The 13,819-nt window shown below is 33.6% G+C and overlaps 1 protein-coding gene and 1 long non-coding RNA gene across 3 annotated transcripts in view; both read left to right on the top strand.

The window, feature by feature from the left end:
• LOC149787349 (large neutral amino acids transporter small subunit 2-like) overlaps positions 1-13,819 on the top strand; it is a 42,489-nt gene that overhangs the window by 5,687 nt on the left and 22,983 nt on the right. The gene's annotated exons all lie outside the window — the stretch shown is intronic.
• On the top strand, positions 1,314-3,755 carry LOC149787350 (uncharacterized). The gene is made up of 3 exons (XR_016425155.1): positions 1,314-1,678; positions 2,368-2,510; positions 3,219-3,755. It is a non-coding gene; the product is annotated as an uncharacterized LOC149787350 (long non-coding RNA).

The following is a 13,819-nucleotide window of genomic DNA, read 5'->3' as shown; positions in this document are numbered from 1 at the left end:
ACTTTGGATATATCCATCTCATATATTTTGCTAAATTTATTAGGATTACTAATTGGTCCTAATTTATTAGAATTACTAATTGGTCTTAATTTATTAGGATTACTAATTGGTCTTAATTTATTAGGATTACTAATTGGTCTTAATATTGTGCTCCTGGAATGTAACTACCATATTTTCCTCACTAACTATTCACTTGACTGAATTGTCTACTACTTTCAAGATAAGATGTTAACAGTACATTTTCCAGACGTGCACATCAAGTTTGAATGAATTCAGTATTTTTAATTATGTACAGTACTTTAAATCTTAGTTTTAATTGGAAATCTTTAAATATTTTAATGCCATTGAAAGCAGTTTGATAGCAAAGCATACTTGGTTTGGATAATTGTACAATTTAATTTTGTGAGGTATTTTATTTTTGAAACGTGAATGCTTTTTTAAAAAATGCTGTCTATGAAAGGCACCTCATGGCTATTCTAGTGAGGATGACCAGTTGCCCACTGGTCTTAAAATATATACTGTGTAAATATTTATTTTCATGCCTGCCAATTTTCATGGTTTTGTGAAAAATTGTTTTTATCGGTACCCGAATTGCATTAGGAAACTGGTCTTGTAGTACAGATGTGAAAGCTTATCTCCTGGGCTTGTATAATATCTAAACAACATGATTGAATTATTGCCCCAGGTTCTATACTAGGGCTGTAACAGTTGCCAGGATAATGATTGCTGTTTTCAGTATTAGCAGTAACTGGTTACAAAATTTGGTAACCACTTGACCAACACCCCCTGTCACCATAACAATAAAATTATTTGGTAGGCAGATGTTTTGACAGATCGAAAACACCTTTTCCTTCCAGACCTTCATAAATACATTTTAAAGTGCCATACCAGTGTAGATAAAGTAAATACATTTCAATATTATTTGAATAGAAAATCAAGTCTGGAAGAGGTATAAAAAAAACCCGATGAAATAATTCGCCATAAAAACTGAGAAATACGCTCAGGTGTGTTTTGGAAAATAATACACATCGGACCAATTTTATCGCTCGGTAATTTCCGGAGTGTGTAGATCGCCTGACGCCATATTTTGAACATACACATTACTTCCGTTTCTATTGAAACATAAACAAAGAACTTGTTTCGTTCCATATTAGCTAGTTTGAAAAGTTTTATCATCACAGTCATGCCAAGAGGAGATCGTGGAGGTACAAGCAAGGGCAGCGGGGTCAGGTGTGTTACAGCGAATTGTTGGAATTCAAATGCTGATGGGTTTTCCATGCATTCCTTTCCAAAAGACCAAGCACTTCGTCACAGGTAGACAGATTTTGAAACAATCAAAAGAGCAAACTGGGATGGTCCGACTGAGTTTTCTGCCCTCTACTCCTTTCATTTCACACCAGAATGCTTCCCATTTACTAGATATAGGTATAGATTTGATGTTGAGCATATGGGTAGGGCACCAAAGAAAGTCAAACTCAATGATGCTGCTGCTCCGTCATTCCACTGAGTGAAGGAAACTGACAACCAAGCCAAGGTAACTGCAAATGTATCAGAAACTACAACACCAAAGCATCAGCTGTGAAGGCTTGAAATGTTGTCACCATCAGAGGAAGTAACTTGTTAAGTGTCACCACCAAAGAAAGTAAGAAGGGGCTATTCAAAGAGAGAAGTTGCAAGGGTGAGTTTTTAATGACATGTACCATTTTATATATATATGATATTCAACAGATCAGTCACTGCAACATTTCCATTTCTACCCTGTAGAACGTTCTTTCATAGTTTTAAAAACAAATGCATTAAATATCTAATCAATCAAGAACTGAGATATAAACAGTGGATAAATAGTCACAGTTTTCATGTTGCCTTCAACTTTGTTTGACCATGTGAATAGAAAAATCTTTCTGCTGGTAGATTTAGAAGGCCTACATATATTTTTCATTGTCGGACAAATGTGTGAATCAGATTACATATACATATTTACAAACATGACGAGGTTTATTCCCATCCGCAATGAATAAAAATCTGAATAACACAAATGTGGTAGAAATTTTACAATATTGTGTTATGATTTTTTCAGTGGTGGTGGTGGTGGTGTTGTCATGTTCAACAATTTTTCAGTCGTATCTTGGCAGCAATCATTTAAGTCCATCAAGTTTTTCAGTTAGTAGATCTATTTCTTATTGATCAATGATATTTGGTATGCAAAAGCATCTTATGGAGTACATGTCATATAGGCATGCAACTTTGCCTAACTGTATTGGTCTAGTAATTTATTGAATTTAGATACATTTGTGTTAGTGCACACTTTAATTTTCATGCAAGATAGCATAAAACAAAGCTTTGATGAATATATTTTATAACTTATAGGATCTAAAGTATTTGAAAAGCTTGAAGAGATTGTGACAGCAGACAAATGAGAAAATATGTACCAATGCTGTCATCTGGACAACAAGCTTCAATTATTTTGCACCAAAGATGATTGGTTTCTCCTATCATGGAAAGCTTTCAAGGTAAATCTTAAATTATTGCACAAAATAAATACTGATCAGGTTTTTCAGTGTTTTATTTATAATCCAATATATTCATATTCAAATTAAGTCATAGATATCAAGATCTGATATTTTGATATCCTACAATGTAAAATTGTATAACAGTTTTTAGTGTTTTGGAATGTTTACAAATAAAGTATCTATAAAAATAAACTATCTGTATTCTGATAGAATGATATACTGTAATTTGCATCTTTATTTACTTTGAAATATGCTTTAGCTAGCTGCATTGCATTTTAATGAAAACAGCCAAAGAGAGAAAGCATGCACTAAGGATGTGAGAGCCAGATATAAAATACTGTATCCAAAGTACAAGAAAGGAGAATACACTGTCAGGAAAATCCTTGTTGACTCAACATATGGCAAGAATATACATTAGTAATTATTGAACATAAAGGCATATATCACTTAGAAATATAAATAACGTTGTACCAAGTGTAAGTACTTATATTATTTTTTTTTAATTATTAAATTCAAACAGTAAAGGCAAAATATTTGTTAAAGTTGACACTCCTTTAATTTTAAAGGTCATGAATTTTCCCTGTGGTAAAATAATAAAAATATGCAAACAATTGTAAAGACAAGTACTTTTAATTCATGTATTAACTTCAACAAAAGGTTGCAAATTTTGGCTTGTACAATTCAATGCATATTAAATTTAATTTGCAGATTATGTTGAATGTCTGATGAAAATAGCATTCACAATTGGACGGGTGTCTCACATGAATGATGGAGTAAAACTTATGGTAGATGTATCACCACCATTATGTAGGCTGTATGAGAGGCCTGACAAGGATATTGCTACTCAAAATCTTCTTAACAGGTTTAATTGCTGTCAGCCTCATGAAAGCCAGTGTAGTTCAGGTTTTTATCAGGAAAGGCAGTACGGATCCTCTGAACAAAACATGATAGAATGATGACCCTCACTTCCTTGCCCAAGAAGTGCCAACACCACTGAGCAAATTGTCTATATGCTGTATACCGATGTCTTATGAAATAATAATTTGAAAATTGAATTGAAATAAAATATGCTTTATGCATTAGATCAAAGTTGGAAATCAAAAGTTTTAGTTGATAGTAGTGGCCCAGTGTGGTGATTTATCATTATTTTGTACATCAATAAAGTTAAATGATTCCAGTATAATCTGTGCATGCATATATATATATATATATATATATATATATATATATATATATATAACCATCTTATATTTCAACACAAAAAAATGAAATAAAACAATATCTGTACATGTGTATGTGTTGTTTTGTTTGGCATGATTCATCAGTATAACTGGTATAAAGGTCAGACAGTGTAGGCCTTCAGAACATGGGTTCAATCCGAGATGTCATAAAATGACTTGAAAAAGTGGTTTATTTATTTGCTGTATTAATAACCCCAATACTTTGCTGTCATGCATAGATCATGAAAGCAAAATTTATGAAAACAAAAGAACATGAAAAATTACTCAGACATTTTACTTACTCATTTCCTTGTTCTGGATGTTCTCCAAATTGTTATCTATAATGGTGGTATGCAACTTTTAAAACATGAATATCAAGACAAACTGCAATGAACCCTGGATGGTGTGTTATACACTGTATCCCCTGGTATTCATTGCGGATACTTGTGACCTTCTCTGTGTCACAACAACATACACATTCCCTTGCTGTAGGCATTACCAAACAATGTCCACAAAATTACACATAAAATAGAGTTTTCTTCTTTAATGCATAGTGCTGTGCTTGTCAAATTTAATCTCATATTTATGAACACATCAGTAGCACAGTACAATGACACAAACTGACTAAAGTCAGGAACAGATAAAACGTTATGTACAGCACTGTAAAGTTAAATTAGATATGAAAGAAAATAGAAGTTGCAAGATGATGCTTACCACAGACAAAAAAGGTTTATTTCATAGTTTATCAAAATCAACTATTAGCATACATATGAGAAATTCAAAATATTAACTTACAATACAGCGTACAGAATATGAATTCAGTTTTAATGTCATGAGGGTAATATCCTGCCTATTTCAATAGTTGTGCCAAAGCGGACCTCCTCTCCTAGAAATCTCAAGTACTTCTAAACCATATCAACTTGTTCACAGGTTTTAAACGCTTACAACTGTGATCCGATGTACCTTTTACTTATCAACGTATAGATACGTCTCTACCCATGAAATGCTATACACTTGTGCAGCCTTTATTGCAAGTGAGAAAAAAATCCAGATTTGTAAAGGAACAGGAGACTGTCAATATCTTATATTTATTTGTCGTAACTTAGGCCGTAGACATATTCAGGAAACAATTACCATGAATTGTCCATCAATCTATCTTGTCTTTCTTCTTCATCATCTTCATCTGCAACTTCGAATTGTTCGGTATTGGAAATATAGGGTTCAAACTGGTACGGATTAATATGGGTGATGATACCAACTGAGCCTTTGTTTACAACAAGTGTTCATAATGTGATGTCACGCTTTGTTTTCACTAAATACCAGAAGTGGTAGGCGGTTGCATTCGGTTATTATCGTAAACAGGTGCAAACGCGATATTAGGTAGGCTGCCATGCAGTTATTACTGAAAATTTTTCAATCAGATATTTTACATTCGTATTTTGAATATATAATCTCTTTCACCAAGAAATAACTGAATAAATGTAGATACACTGTTGTGGCACTTTAATCATGAGAGTCCTGATGCAATCCAGAGCTGTACATGTTCTGTAATCTGCTATTCTAAGATATAATAAAAAGAAAACAAATACCATCTTTTTTCAGATGTTATGTGAAAACCCTATTTTCTTCTTTTGATAGTACAGGCATGTTGTTGTTTTACATTTAAGTATTAGCAAAATCATAACACAAAGGCAACTGGCCCATACTAAATTGCTGGTAGATTACTGCAAGAAGCAGCTATACGGCCCTCTGAGACTCTTCCAAATCTCTTAGAAATGGGTAAGATTCCCAACCAGCCTGGTTACTCAGTCTTCAGAAAGGGAAACTGTTCAAAACCAGGAAACTATCAGCTCAAATCCCTGACTTCAGGCATATGTAAGACACTGAATTGCATCATAAACAGCTCCATTGTGTCACATTTGTTAATTTATAGTAGCAACTGCCAGTATGGATTTAGGAAACGAATATCATGTGATGCATTCTGTCCATGAAGAACCTAGCTAATGGCTTGGATGAAAAACCTGCAGATTTATGTGTCTGTCCTGTTGGATTTTCACAAGACCATTGCCAGAGTGCCTAATCAATGCCTTTTAAAGCTTCATTACTGTAGTATAAGAAACATCATGCGTGATTGAATTGAGGCCTTTCCTCTTTAATTTGTCACAAGAAGTTGTTCTAGACATTGGTAGTGCAAAATATCACCATCTATGATGTCCTGTCCTGGAGTAAGCTTACTAGCAACATTTCTATAATTAAAAAAAGGCAGAATCCACCATTGCTTTCTCCTGGTGTAACACAAGATCCAGCCCTCCTAGGGTAACATATCTACCCTTGTGCAAAACATTATCAGTACCATCCAAATGTAGTCCAAATAAAATTTGTAGGTTTTATGGTGCATTTATAACATAGATTATATCATGCTGAGATAAGTGCGGATGGGTGACATGAAATACATTTTAATAGGTGAAATAATAATACAATAAAACCTGTCATAAAAAACCACATTCTCAATGTGTCAAAAGATTTGGTCTTTCATGACAGGTTCTTATATATATATATATATATATATATATATATATATATATATATATATATATATATATATATATATATATATAATCACATTTTTTTAAGATATCTTCTTACATGACCAGAAATAAAAATTATAAAGTAATGGTCATTGAACAGAAGTTTTGAAATTGATCATTAAATATTTACCAAATATGTACATCTTAACTTCTATTCTTGTTATGTTTTCTTAAGGAAAATCGATGTTAATAATTTATTTCACCAGGATTTTGTTGATCATAAGTGCCATCATATAAACAAACTTGTTCTTATTTTTCATACTGTTATAGGTAACACTGAGAACTTTGAAAATCCATTCTCAGAGTCAGTTTCCCACCCAGGGGGCATGACTTTGGCCTTTTATTCAGGGCTCTTCTCATTCTCTGGCTGGTATGAACTGTTCTGCTTTTGGCATGTTGGAAATCGTGGAATGTAAAAATAATGCCCAAATTACCCATGGCAGAGTTGTATTTTAAATAAGACAGACACAAGCACAAAACATTTGTAACATTTAGAATGAGAATGAATACAAGAACATACATTTTATGTTAGCAACATGAATGTAATTACCAACCTAATAAAATACGTTTAATTTCCACCACTATTGAAAACTTGAGATTGTATTTTAAAAATAAAATATTTGATGTCTTCACTCTCGCTGAATTCCTCCAGGGATTTTCTTTAGCAGTCCTGGCAACTTGAAAATTAGAAAACATTCCAACCAAACTTTGGTTCGTTCCCAGATTAAATGTGTACATGGTTTTGGTCCAGTCCAACCAATAATACTGCTAAGCATGCTAAAATAGCAAGGGTGAGTGTGTGTGTGCGTTGTCCACACAAAGTGCATAGATTGGATGAACAAATAAACAATTAAATGAATAAATGAAATTTGTATGAATAATGAATGAATTAATAAGTAAGGAGTGATAATTTCTTTTATCTGTTTGTAAGAAACAAATCTGTAAACAAATAGAAGTATATAAGTTTAATTTTGATGTGCAGTTTCCACTGGGATGAAAATGACAATTTATTACTTTAAAAGAAACCATTATTTTATGTCCACAACATTATGCTGACTTGTTGCAGTTCTGGTGAGTTAAAATTTTTTTATTAGTAGTAGCCATATAAAAATGTATTGGAAAAAAAACATTTTCTTCATACCATTACTGGAAACATGCATTTTGTATTAAGGCATAATAGAGCGCTTCTTTACTATAAGACTTGTCATTATTCTGTAATGGAGCTATAACTCTTCATGCTGAGTGCCTAGCATAGCAGCTGTTTGTACCACTTTTATAAGTCATTGGTATGACTTGACTGGGGTTCAAACTTGCGATCTCATGCATCTCAGGCAGATGCTCTAACCACTAGGCCACCAGAGAGGTGTATTGTTGAAAGTATGTTATTTTTTCAAAAGATTTTTTTGGAAACAAAAGTAACAACTTTTGAGATATATTATGATATAGGTCCATCAGGACCAGTGTTGTACGAGTGTACAATGCAAAGGTCTCCTGGTCCCCAATATCAGGGACACCTTCCCTTGAGACCTCAATGGGAGAGGACCCTTGACCCCACCCCACCCCGTTTTCTTCCAGTTATATTTTATAGAGGACCAAAATGAAGTCTGTACACATATACTGGCTTCCCTCTGGTACATAGTCATACTTTCGATGTGAAACTTAAAAAAATTATCCTTTTTAACTCATTTACGCGGCAGGAGTTAGTAGCCTACTGCCAAGCTCTGTAGTGTCAAGGTCATGTATGATACACTAAAGTGGGTGGTATTATAGAAAGGTAGACAGATGTAGCTCTACAATGATACCAAATAATCTGGACATTCTAGTTGCATTACAAAATACAGAGGGAGAAACCTAAAAAAAATTACCCGATTTTTCCCCCATCCAAAATTTGGCCATAGTCAGAATCAGATTTTGTGTCTGGATTTTAGAAATTTTGGCCTCATGTCTAAGGCAGACCAGTCTGAACTGCAGACAGACAGGTGATCCTTTGCAAAAAGTAGAATAAGATGGGCATTTAGAATAAAGAGTGGTCTCGATACGAAACTGATGGGTCCATTACGCAAACAAAAAGAACTTCTTTTACCTTCTGCTCATGAGCAAGTTAAATGGCCAATGAAAAACGATGTTTCTAACACAACTAGGCATTAGGTTAATGGGAAATCTCTTAGAAGTCAATGTATTAGGAGGTATTCAAAAATAGCCCCCAAAATGCGTTTCCTACTCGAATTTCAGGCGAAAACGACAAATACCTACAGGGATTAATGAGTTAAGTCAGTTTCCTCTTACCATTTTCGGCCGATGTATGAAGCACTGCTGTTACAAGATAGTCGACATTACATAATAAGGGAGGCAACTATAAAATCCAATAGATGTCCCTAGGACAAAAACACTGAAGTATCTGATCAATCCACCAAGGTGTAGATATGGTTAACATATCAAAACCTTTGCAAGTGAAGATGATGATATCCTAAATAAGTGAAATTAAAACATGCTATTTATGATATATCTTGGGTTTTGATTGTTATTATTTTCTAGCAGGTACTGCACTGTAATTACTAATGCATCCAATAAAAGTTGAATGTGTTGCTGAATGAAGTGCTTTTTACTAATAATTTCTCGGGCTTCAGATAAGTTTGGAAGGTTTGCTTCCTCGTGCGAAACCTTTTAATTTCTTGCAGGATTTAAAGTCACCTTAATGACCTTGGGCATGCACACAGAAGGTGAAACGGTTCAGTTTGGTCTGGATTAGACTGCGTCCTGCTTAGGGTATTATAGTACGTGTCCAGACTAAATACATTAGACTGCTCCCAGTAGTAAATGTGTAGGTGTTCAGTTTTTTTAATGGGGGATGGGCCAAATCAGTTTCACTCGATGCAGACAATGATTTCCCATAGATTATATAATTTAACTGAGCATTCTACATTTTTTGGTCTACAATATATTTTATTGTAAATGTGCCTAGCGATGTTTCACATCGATGAGAATTGCATGTGATATAATTTTGTAACAAAATGTTGATTATGATTGAGGGTTTTTTGTGGGTTTTTTCTTTGCAATGCATGACATCCATTTTGCTTTTACAGATTAATAAAAGCTTCAGTTGATTGATGGATTCATAAAGCTAAATGTAGACTTACTATGGTACGTTTCTGATCTGTTATCATTGGGTAAAGAGTGTACCACCTGGTCTTGTTAAAATTGATGCCTATGGATGCTGCTAAAAGTAAAATAAAAACTAATTTTTGGATGGTAATTATTATTTTTTTAATAAGTTTCCAAAAGTTCTTACTGATATATGATTAATGGGAATAGACTGTACAGTATATACAAGATGCATTCTTTGATAGTTGCCCTGTCATAAATGGTCTCATTAATCAGACTGTGTAGCCTGTGTAATCATTATTGTTGATGTACCATATTTACACATGTAAAAGACACATCAGTGCCGTAACTCAAGAGGTGGTTAAAACCAATTCTCGCCATTTTTCCCAGTTCTTTAGTGCCCTTTGGGTATCTACAAATCCCATACCTGTCCACTCCTTAATGCTGTCTTCTCACCTCTTTTTCTGTCTGCTTCTTCTTCTACACCCTTGTACTGTGTCTTGCCAGAATAAGACACATCCAACTGCAAATAACATACACCCAGATCTGCCAAATTATGATAAGACCAGATGGTGAGCCAGATAAATTTGTCACCAATTTGTGGTGGTCCATTATCAGGCAAAGATATGCTTTTTTGTGAATATGAGAAATGTGCTTATCCTTGAACATAAGCATATAATAGAATAAATATGCTATATATTAGCCAGCCAGACTAGTCCATTATGCATGAGCAGATACAAAATATGTACATGCTATATTCATCTATTCATGGCAGGCAGCAAACATGGTTGACCCAAATATGTTTGTAATTTGTACTCATTGCAGGATGTCTGCATCATCACTTCCACCATCCATCCACATGTCCACATTTGCAACTGACTAGGCCAGTATTGGCTCAGGTATCCTGAGTGCAGTTTGATCAGTATTGTACCAAGGTACATAGTAAATCCTTATAATGACCAGTACAAACACTTTAGATCCAAATCTGTGGCAGGCTAGGGTCCATGCTGTTAATGCTTTTTATGGTACCAGCTGGACTGGGTAAGCCTTTGATCTGTTGGTGCATACCATATGTACACGCTTTAAAGACAAGTCCAACTGCAGTTAGGAGTAATCAGTAGGACAAACAGCATAGACCTGATCTGCAGGCACATTATGCTTTGTCAGATTAGAATCTTTTTTGTTTGTGGTTTGACTTGACCTATTAATGAGTATATGGTAGTGGTATTTAGACATTTGGATCAACACTGTTTGCTTACGAGAGTGAATTGTATAAAAGATAAACTGGTACACTGTAATACCAGTATCAGATCAAAACTACTTACAACATACTTCATGAAAGAGGACTTGTTTTTTTAAGTTTTATTCTCACTTCAAATTTTACATGTAGATTTAGTAGTTTAGTCTCTGATCTTTCAGAATACAGGTAAGTTTTGAAGATACATGTATTTTCATACAGTGAAGTCTTTCAAATTTGAAACCTCCACAATCGGAAGACCCAATAAAACTGATTTATGTTTCTGATCCTGAATATTTACTTCTAAAATTCCAGTGACCTTTGTTAGAACTCTGTGGTCAAAAACAAAATAACAGAAAGAAGCAATATGAACAAATTTAGTAAAACTCTACAAATAATTGAATTATAAAAATTAAAAAATGAAAATTTAAGAGGAGCCTAAAGTCTTATGAATCAAATCCAGAATAATCATGAAGTCCAAAAGAATTAGGTGTTTTGAAAGAATTTCAGAACCTTGAATGTACTAGTCTGCCAACAGTCCTGATGTATCACAATGGCATTGTCCAGAACTCTTCTGAATAATTCACAGTAGACCCAGAATATTATTTGAGTCTAATGAGCACTTTCTAATTCCAGTGAATAATCTAAACAAATATTTCCTCTCAAATAATATTAAAACACAACATTACATAGATCTGTGGAATGATGTTACAACAAGAACAAAAAGAAATAATGAAAAAAATTGTCCAGCCCTACCTACATGTTTAGTAGCATAAGGTGAAAATGCATTTTGTGCTTAATGGTTATGTAATGTTTTTGCAAATATCCCTGTCATAAAAGTACTTCCCTGACATAACTGATCCATTTGAAAATAATCCCAAACTAATAAACAAGTTCATTGTTAATGATTGTAAACACATATTTCTTGATCATACACAGTCTACACTCATAATATCTGAAAATAAAATTGTATACCTATTTACAAAAATTGACTCTATAATATCTTGAGTATAGATGATCATTACAATTTACAGTCATGAATAAAAATTGCACATAATATAGACATAGTCATGTACCAAGAGTTACAAAAAATATAGATATACATTACACCTTTAACTCACTAACATGTACCACTCCATTTTAAAATTCCAGTAACCTCTTAACTCGCTAACATGTATCTCTCCATTAATCAGAGAATGCATCCTGAATTTTTTTTGTAAAGCTATGCTGAGTGCAGTAAAACCTGTTAGAAATATACTAGTCTCACACTTGGTTAAAGCTTAATTACCATATATATGTATATATTAAAAGCTGACTGGTAGTTTGTGGTTTATGTCAAACATCTACAAATTTACATGTATATGAGATGACAACTGATGACATCTCATCCTTCAGTGAAAATAGAGAACATCAGTAAATTGTAAACCCATAGCTGAAAATTTAATTTTGTGCAAAGCAATTTTATTTTTGAGGTTTCACTGTAGTAAGTTGAGATCAGTTAAGTTGAATTTAAAAGAGGGAGTGAAGTTTTAAAAATACCAAAGAAAATTGTTATGGTCTCTATAATTAATAGGTAACTGTTCTCTTGAAGCCATATATGTGTTTGCATTTTGGAACAAATGCAGTATTTAAAACAGTTCAAGTTGTTGGATCAGCTTTGACTTCAATAATTTGAATTTGTTCAAATTATTTTACTGTGCTTGACAGAGCACCTGCCTTTGTTAGTGTGGAACATAACATCCCTGCATGAAAATAAAAAATATACAGTCAATATAATCCCATTATACCAATAGTTTATAGTTTTCTTTCAGCAGTTTTTCTTAATTCATGTTTTTGATATTTAAGAGCTACACAGATACAGAGTATTGCAAATTTGTTTCATTTTCATGTAAGATTAATGTACACAATGTACTTTTGCTTTTAAGCATTTCTTTGCTGGCAGAAGTTTTTCATATAATATTATGCACTGTTGGCATTTTTACATTTCAGATCAGTCAGCCATTTTGAATCCATCAAAATTGTGCTCAGGGAGAAATATATTGCATGAAAATTTAATAATGAGAATGCTTTGAGTTGTTTACATTTTAATGGCACTCTCATCACATTTAGTGGTTATATCAAGCTGAGGAAACAAACTTGCTTGTAAGTTGAGTCAAACTGTGAACAACAAAGATCATAATTTGCATGCAGATCAGGGTCAGTGTTGTTTTTTCTACTGTTCACTCCAAACAGTCTGCACAGACCTAGATCTGCCAGTGCATTATGCAGCAGCAGATCTGTGTCTTTGCAGTTGGACTCTCATCATACATGAGTAAATAATGTAAGTGCCTTTCCCAAGGACATGCCAATGCAGCCTATGCATACTCAAATGTTTACTGTAAATAAAATGAGCCACTGTGGTGCAATTGTTAGAGTATAGGACTTTGGACCAGAAGGTAGGGGTTTTAATCCAGGTGGGGTCAGCCATCATGGTTTAACTGAGTAAGGCCTTGCCAGGATATGATTTTTTAAAGTGTTCATGTGCTGGTAAACAATGATCAGTCAGTCAACTGTTCTTTTAATGGTTCTTAGCTACTTTGAAAGGTTGATCAAAATGACACTGGACACTTTTCTATGGGAGGTAAATGAGGGTTTAACTGCTATAAATCTTGGTGACGATAGCCTATGTAATCAAAGTTTCTTTCTATTTTCTTATATCTAAGAGAATCCAATATTCTTAAGACATTTTGAGCAAGAAACTTTAGCTCAAGTTCAAAACCTCAAACTTAGTAATACATTTTGGAGGCACCCATGTCTTAGAAATTTAACACTGAGGGATCCAAGTTTAGAAAAACTGCAAATTTTCTGCATTTAATTGCTGAAAAATCTTTTACAATTGCAGACTGCAGAGACCCATATCTGCTATTGTATAATGCACTGACAGATCTGGGTCTATGCAGTTTGTTAGGAGTAATTATAGAACCAACAATACAGACCCTAATCTTCTTGTGCGTTATGTGATGGTATATCAGGGTCTATATTGTTTGTAAGTGTGCTTAAAATTAAGTATTAGTTATCCTGTCCAAGTTATAGTATTTTGAGTTTCTCATTTAAAACCTTTCCAGAACAGCCTTTTTGAGAAAGAAATCTTGAGATGGAGTTAAAACCCCACAAATCTTAATA

Source organism: Sinohyriopsis cumingii, chromosome 12 (assembly GCF_028554795.1).
Source record: "Sinohyriopsis cumingii isolate HCF-2022 chromosome 12, ASM2855479v2, whole genome shotgun sequence".
Classification (NCBI taxonomy): Eukaryota; Metazoa; Mollusca; class Bivalvia; order Unionida; family Unionidae; genus Sinohyriopsis; species Sinohyriopsis cumingii.
Note: the sequence above shows the minus strand (reverse complement) of the source record. Positions and strands in the feature narration are given on the sequence as shown.